Here is a 7630-nt window from a genome sequence, read left to right as displayed (position 1 = left end):
GATCCAGTTCTTGCCCTGGGCAAGTCATTACCATCTCAGTGCTGTGATCTCTAAAATGAAACAGGGAGGGGAGACATTTGCCCAGGTGTGCTCTGTATATACCAACTTCTGTGTGTCATTGTTTGAAGGATGACCTGGGGGAGCTTTGGTCCCCCCTCTTTCCAGCCTGCTGATTGCTTGCATAGAGGAGACCTCAGACAAAGAAATGCAGATAAGTCAGGAAGTGTCAGGACTGAGGGCATGGCTTACACACGTGGCATGTATTTCTCTAGTGTTCTGCATTTAGAATACGATCAATTTTCACATTAAAAATCACAGTCAAAAGGAACAAAAGGTTAATTTTTGTTGTTGTTGTTTTTTGTTTTTTGAGACGGAGTCTCGCTTTGTCACCCAGGCTGGAGTGCAGTGGTGAGATCTCAGCTCACTGCTCACCGCAACCTCCGCTTCCCAGGTTCAAGCGATTCTCCTGCCTCAGCCTCCCGCGTAGCTGGGACTACAGGCGTCCACCACCACGCCTGGCTAATTTTTTGTATTTTTAGTAGAGACAGGGTTTCACTGTGTTAGCCAGGATGGTCTCAATCTCCCGACCTCGTGATCCACCTGCCTCGGCCTCCCAAAGTGCTGGGATTACAGGCGTGAGCCACCGCACCCGGCCCAGAAAAGTTAATTTTTGCTCTTTATTGTTTTTGTTGTTAGTTACCGATAGTTGTTAGTTGTGCTCCACCACTCCTCCACCCCCACCCTTGGCAAATAGTATAATGACAACAAAGAAGGAAGTTCACTTTTATTTCACGCAATAGACCAAAGGTAAATGGTCCAGGGCCTGAGGGGTGACTCTGCCATTGTCCACATCCAGCTTCCACCTCTGGTCTAGGATGGCTGCTGTAGGTCTCGTCAACACCCAAGCAACAAGGAAGGAAAGTTGCAGCAGGAGAATAGGGTCTGGAGGTAGGGAGCATAAGGCCGATTCACGTTGAAGTTCTAGAACTAAATCCAATGGAAACACTTCAGTGATGACAGGAAATATCCTCTCCATTTACATAGGGCATACACTGAGTAAAAGACTTTGTAACTTTACTTCATCCCCTTCATTTACATAGGGCATACACTGAGTAAAAGACTTTGTAACTTTACTTCATCCCCTTCATTTACATAGGGCATACACTGAGTAAAAGACTAACTTTACTTCATCCCCTTCATTTACATAGGGCATACACTGAGTAAAAGACTTTGTAACTTTACTTCATCCCCTTCATTTACATAGGGCATACACCAAGTAACCAATGAAAACCTTTAGAGGGTATTTAAACCCCAGAGAACTCTGTAATTCCAGAGAATTCAGCGCCTAATGATTGGACCACTCCCACCCTGTGGAGTATACTTTCGTTTTCAATACATCTCTGCTTTTGTTGCTTTATTCTTTCTTGCTTTGTGCATTTTGTCCACTTCTTTGTTCAAGATGCCAAGAACCTGGACATCTTCAACTGCTAACAAAATGGCAGGAGGACACTCACACCTTCCTTAGTAGGGTATGACCTGGAAGTGGCACATGTTCTACTCATGTTTCATTACAAGATTTAGTCACATGGCCACATATTAAGCTGCAGAAAGCCTACCAAGTGTTGTCTGTAGGTTGGCTATGTGCCTAATTAAGATTCAGGGCTTTGTTTTAGAGATGGGGAGAGTGACTATTGGTGGACCATGCTATTCTCTGCCAGTAGGCTCATTATTTTCCAAAATGACTTGTGTCAAAGTTCAGTGCCACTAAAATTGCATGGTCATGACAGTTTAACAAGTGTTTATTAGGGATCTTTTATTGTGTAAAACCTCCAGACACCATGGGAATGTTGATATGGAATATGCAGGCAACGGTTAGCACACAAGAAACCAATATAGACTGGGGTTAACTTAAATGCTGACCTTCATCGTTCATACCCCACATGTTTTGGAAAGGATCAGCAAAATCTGGAGTATGCGGGAATTTCCCTGGAGGAGGTGACTCCAGGTGGAATCTGCAGGATGGTGTTTCTCACCAACTCCTGTATCTGCTCATAGGGTCAGGGGTCACTAAAGGAAGTCCTCACTTGACCCTCAGTGCCATTCTAACCAACTTTTTAACCCTTTCACTGTATCTTTCCACTGTCAACATTGCAAAATGGTAGGGTTTTGAAACATACTTCCTCTTCCTTTTCACTTCATCTTTAGGGACGTATGAATGAGTGGAGTAAAGCACTCAGAAGAGCAGCAGGAAAAGAGGATTCATGTATGTCAGAGGAGCTGCAGGCTCTCGATAGGTTCAGAAAATGCAGGTCTTCCAGCTGCTGAGGGTGTATGCTTCCACCACGCCTCAGAGCAACCCCTGAAAAAGTGGGGTCTCTAAAGTTCTATTAACAGGCTCAGTTACTAAACACTTTTAACCAGAAAATACTCCCTCTGGGTCCTTTTCCTTTACATTCCATGAGTTGGAGAAGGGAAGGAATTAGTGGAGTAGTTGAATAAATGGCTGAATGAAATGATACCAGTTGATGGTGTAAGACCCTACAAGCAGCAAAAGTCTTGACTGTAAAAGATACTTTGTTAAAACTGAGAAGAAGATATTCATTTTTGGCCCTTGCTCCCCGGATTTTCATCTCTTAGCCAATGTCCACATTCCTCCAAAATGTGTCCTGTTTGGCAGCATCTCATGCTCTACTTTCTTGTTCTACATTTTCTGGAGTCTAAGCCTACCTTCTCTTCTCTCATTCTTCATTCCTCTCTCCACCCATCTATCCTGTCATCTACCCATCCAATCATCCATTTGTGAGAAATGAAATTTAAAAGCTGTTGGAACCCCAAAAAACACTGAGAGATGTGATTGTGATTTGAGTCACATACAGTTGCTACTTTTGTTTCTCAGATTATAGATTAACTATTTTTCTTATATTTCTTGTTCTCTATCATGGCTAGAGGCAATTAAATGACCTCAAGAACAAAAACCTCCTGCCTTCTAAATTGATGACCATTGTTACAGACTAACTTCCCCTGTGTTGTGTTGCTTTGCTTAGACCAGATGACAGACAGCCCATGACTATTACACCCTCTGTAAAAGGTGACAAATGCACCCTTTACAAAAAGAAACACTGCCTATAACCAATCAAGTGGCTGTAACTATGTGCCAACTTTGTATGAAAAATGCTGTAATCCTGCTAAAAGCTCCTCTGTTTCTGCCTATATAAATGAAACCATAACTTCTGTATTTTAAACTCTGACTCCATTCCTTTGGAATTGGTGTTTCCGGGTAGGCCATCCTCAAACTGCAGTTGAATAAACTCTCTTGAAAGTTGGGGTTCCAGCTGGGTGTGGTGGCTCAAGCCTGTAATCCCAGCACTTTGGGAGGCTGAGGCGGGTGGATCACCTGAGGTCAGGAGTTCGAGATCAGCCTGACCAACATGGTGAAGCCCCATCTCTACTAAAAATACAAAAATTAGCCAGGCGTGGTGGCAGGTGCCTGTAATCCCAGCTACTTGGGAGGCTGAGGCAGGAGAATCGCTTGAACCTGGGAGATGGAGGTTGCAGTGAGCCGAAATCACGCCATTGTACTCCATCACAAGAGCAAAACTCCATCTCAAAAAAAAAAAAAAAAAAAAAAAAAAAAAAAAGAAAAGAGAAAGTTTGAGTTCTAACAACTTTTAAATTTTATTTTTCACAAATGGATGGTTCTGACTCTAAATTATTTTATCATATTTTATTATAGGTTGACACATCCATCCATCGTCTCTTCCATCTATCCATCATCCATCCAACCAAACATACAGGTAAACTAATGTAAACCACAGTGTTACTGGCTTTAAAAATCTTAACATTACATTGTTCCCAGTTGAGAGAATTTCTGGCATAATAACAGACAAAAGGGGTAGATATTGAGGGAGAACATACAGTGGGTTTAACTATCTTATGTTCTCTACTTGAACAATAGCTGGTTAACTTAAATCTGTTATGCCAGGATAAAAGCAAATTTGAAGATGGTTTTGCTCAGTCCACAGTCACTTCTGCCTGGTTGCTATCATTATAGAATGTGAAATAAACTGCAGCTGTGGCCACAAAGTCCCTTTTGCTGAGGCTGGGAAGGTCCAGGTTGCAGCAGATGTGGAGGCCTCTGCCAGGCACCTGCCCTGGTCTCGCTGCTGACCTCCTTGCAGGGTTTCGGTGGTGGGGCTCCTCCTGTGGTCAGGTCACTGGGATTTCGAGTACGATCTGTCCCGTCATCACTTTCACTTTGATTAGCTTCATTCTGAAGAACTTTCGACAGCATTCACATGGGTCAGCATGACAAAACCAGTTCCTCTGTAGAGGACTGATTTAATCTTTTTGTACAGAGGCTGATCTTGGGAGAAAATACACTCCTGTTTACGTCAAACATACAGGACGCATCAGCCCACAGCCATGCTCAATGCTTCCTGGGTTTTCTTGGTGGGGGCCCCTCTGCATCGCTGGGACAGTGAGTGAAGAGATTGGCCCTGATGCATCAGTCCCTGCTGGGCTTGGTGCCATTGTCTCCGGGTGTAATCAAACAATCTGTATCTTAGTGGGACATCCTGCTTGCTCTGTGTGACTCAGAGCTCTCAGGCAGCTGGTTGAATCTTTGTTTATAGCAGTGCCACCCACTCACTCCACACCCCCGACTCCCTATAAACCACTCCACAGGTGGCCAGACTTCTGGTGCAAATAAAAGTTTGTCAACTGTTGCTCCCTTTCTCCTGTCTTCCTCTTCTTCTTCTTCTTTTTTTTTAAACTTATCTAAACAATTAAGCTGTGGGGAGTTCATTAATAAAAGGTTTCTTTTACAAAATTATTGGCACTCTGCAAGGTGCTTTGGAGGAGAGTGGGAAGATCAATATTACCTAGAGTAAAATAGCAGGGCAGATATTACTCAAGGGAAATCGGTTCTTAATAAGAGAGAGAATATAGATTTCCACCCGGGCAGTCAGTTTGAATATGATGAAACAGCGTGTTAGAGTCGGCAGTCTGGTAATTATTTGAGAAGTCTTAGAGACTATAAATGTGTATGTGTGTGTTTTAAAAGAACAAACCAAAAACCTTCTCAGCCAAAGCTTTTCAGAAATAAAAAGCAAGTATGTCCACAGATGACCAGAACCCTATGTGAATCCATTAAATGACAAAAGTGCAGAGCATTGAATTAATTTCTGTATGGATCTAAAACCACAGAAATGGTGGATGACTGCCTGTGTTTGCCTCGGGGAGGAAGGCAGACAACAGGGTGAAAATGCAGGCTTCTAGAGGCAACGGCTAATGAGAAGCCATTCCTCTTCTTTAAGCCTGGGTCTTTTACTTGTCTCTTGGAAGCTTCGTGAACATGTGAAAATGCGCGGAAAGCACAGTGGAATGGTACTGAGAGCAGACCAATTTAATGGGATGCAGGTTACTCTCCATCCTTGTCATGTGAGCCAATTAACCTTCCAGTTGGCTGGTGAAATGCAACTAGCAGTTAATTGGACCATTGTTGGAAACAGTGCAGAGGCCTTAGTACCATTTGCAAATTGCTGAGATAGGAATCTCTGGATGACTCCTGGGTTGAGGGCAAACCAGTTCAGCTGCAGCTATGGTGGAACCTTGGCTCTTAGGCCCAAGGAATTTCCAGGGGACCCCTGGAAGTCCCAGTGCATTGCAGTCTTAGCACATTGCTGGAGAAGGTGAGGGAGAAGAAGAGAGAAATGAAAGAAAATTTCTAGATGAAGGGAAGACAGGAAAGATGGAGGAAGAAAGAAGGGAGGGAGATTGAATAAAAGAAAGAGGGAGAAGGTTAAGAAGGAAAGAGAGAGAGAGAATATATATATAATGCTTTTAGGTGTTACCTTTGATCAGGGCCATTGACCAAGGTCAGCTTTCTCCAATGTGTATTCAGAGGAGGGCTCATGTCCTATAAGGTATTAATTGGTGTTTTATGGGGGAAATTTTTAAAAGTGGGGCAGAGAAATCTGCATGTCCCTTCCATTTGGGAAGTGTTTCATTCAACAGGTTTCTCTGGCGTAGCTCCTCTCAGAGCCTTTCGTAAACTGGAGTGCGTTATGGAGCTCCAAGATGGGGCCATAGTATACAGTTTCTCCTTACATTATTTTATTGAGAAATTGTTTATTCAAGGACAAGCATTCTGAGAAGTGGAGTTTTTGAAATAATGATCCAGGCCTTTCCTCTACACTGAGCTATTTCTTTTCCTTTCTTTTCTCTTTTTTTTTTTTTTAACCATGCGACAAAACCTTTATTAACATTTTGAACAGGTTCAGCTGTTACTGAAACTTGTAATTTCTAAACTTAAGTTGAGGCAAATGGCTATACTGCAGAGTAATGCCGTCACTGGGAACTGTGAATGCAAGACTGGAGAATTAACAGCCACTCCTCAGGTGAAGGACCAGGTGCAGGGTCGACTCTTTCTGGATGTCATAGTCAGAAAGAGTGCGGCCATCTTCCAGCTGCTTGCCTGCAAAGATGAACCTCTGCTGGTCGGGGCTGGGGGTAGGGGGTGCCTTCTTTATCCTGGATCTTGGCCTTCACATTTTTGATGGTGTCGTTGGGCTCCACTTTCAGGGTGATGGTCTTGCCAATCAGGGTCTTCACAAAGATCTGCATACTACCTCTCAGACACAGGACAAGGTGCAGGGTCGACTCTTTCTGGACGTTATAGTCAGAAAGAGTGCGGTCATCTTCCACCTGCTTGACTGCAAGGATGAGCGTCTGCTGCTCAGGGAGAATGCCTTTCTTATCCTGGATCTTGGCCTTCACATTTTCGATGGTGTCACTGGGCTCCACCTCAAGGGCAATGGTCTTGCAGGTAAGGCTCTTCACGAAGATCTGCATTTTGACCTGTTAGCGGATATGAAGATGCTGCAAAACACCAATCGTGTCCAGCCACAGGGACACCACCACACACTCGCCCAACAAAGCCAGTCGCCCTTACCACTGAGCTATTTCTCTGTGGGTTCTTCCCTTGGCCCTCAGGCTGGGATAAATCCCTGTCTTCATGCAAAGTTAGAGACATGATTAGATACAAGATCTACAATATTTGCGGATAAAAACCAAACAGTTGCTGAAGAAAACTACAACTATTTTTTTTTGCTGACACCAGAGTGAAATTTCCCCCATTTATCTCCCATTAGCCTTTGGTAGGAGCACACAAGCTACCTGCTAGGCACATTGCAGCACCATGCTCATGACACCAGCCCTCGTTCATTCATTCCTTGACTCATTTACATTCAAACCCTGTCCTCATTTGCTGCTTTGCTGCTAGTTCTGGCTCCAAGCACTTCTTTTTTTTTTTTTTTTTTTTTTTTTGAGACAAAGTCTCACTGTCACCCAGGCTGGAGTGCAGTGGCGCGATCTCAGCTAAGTGCAACCTCTGCCTCCTGGGTTCAAGCGATTCTCCTGTGTCAGCCTCCCGAATAACTGGGAGTGAGCCACCACACCCAGCTAATTTTTGTATTTTTAGTAGAGACAGAGCCATGTTAGCCAGGCTGGTCTTGAACTCCTAACCTCGGGTGATCCACCCGCCTTGGCTTCCCTAAGTGCTGGGATTACAGGCGTGAGTCATCGCATCTGGCTTCCAAGCACTTCTTATTCTGTCCCCGACTTAGATGCC

The 7630-nt window shown here is 44.0% G+C and overlaps 1 pseudogene across 1 annotated transcript; it reads right to left on the bottom strand.

The window, feature by feature from the left end:
- Nucleotides 1-6239: 6239 nt before the first annotated feature.
- Nucleotides 6240-6947, bottom strand: LOC105532189 (annotated as a pseudogene). Its single transcript, XR_001004930.1, has one exon. The product of XR_001004930.1 is annotated as a polyubiquitin-like (transcript).
- Between the last annotated feature and the right edge of the window lie 683 nt (nt 6948-7630).

The sequence above is a fragment of the Mandrillus leucophaeus genome, unplaced genomic scaffold, assembly GCF_000951045.1.
Source record: "Mandrillus leucophaeus isolate KB7577 unplaced genomic scaffold, Mleu.le_1.0 Scaffold94, whole genome shotgun sequence".
Taxonomy (NCBI): Eukaryota; Metazoa; Chordata; class Mammalia; order Primates; family Cercopithecidae; genus Mandrillus; species Mandrillus leucophaeus.
Note: the sequence above shows the minus strand (reverse complement) of the source record. Positions and strands in the feature narration are given on the sequence as shown.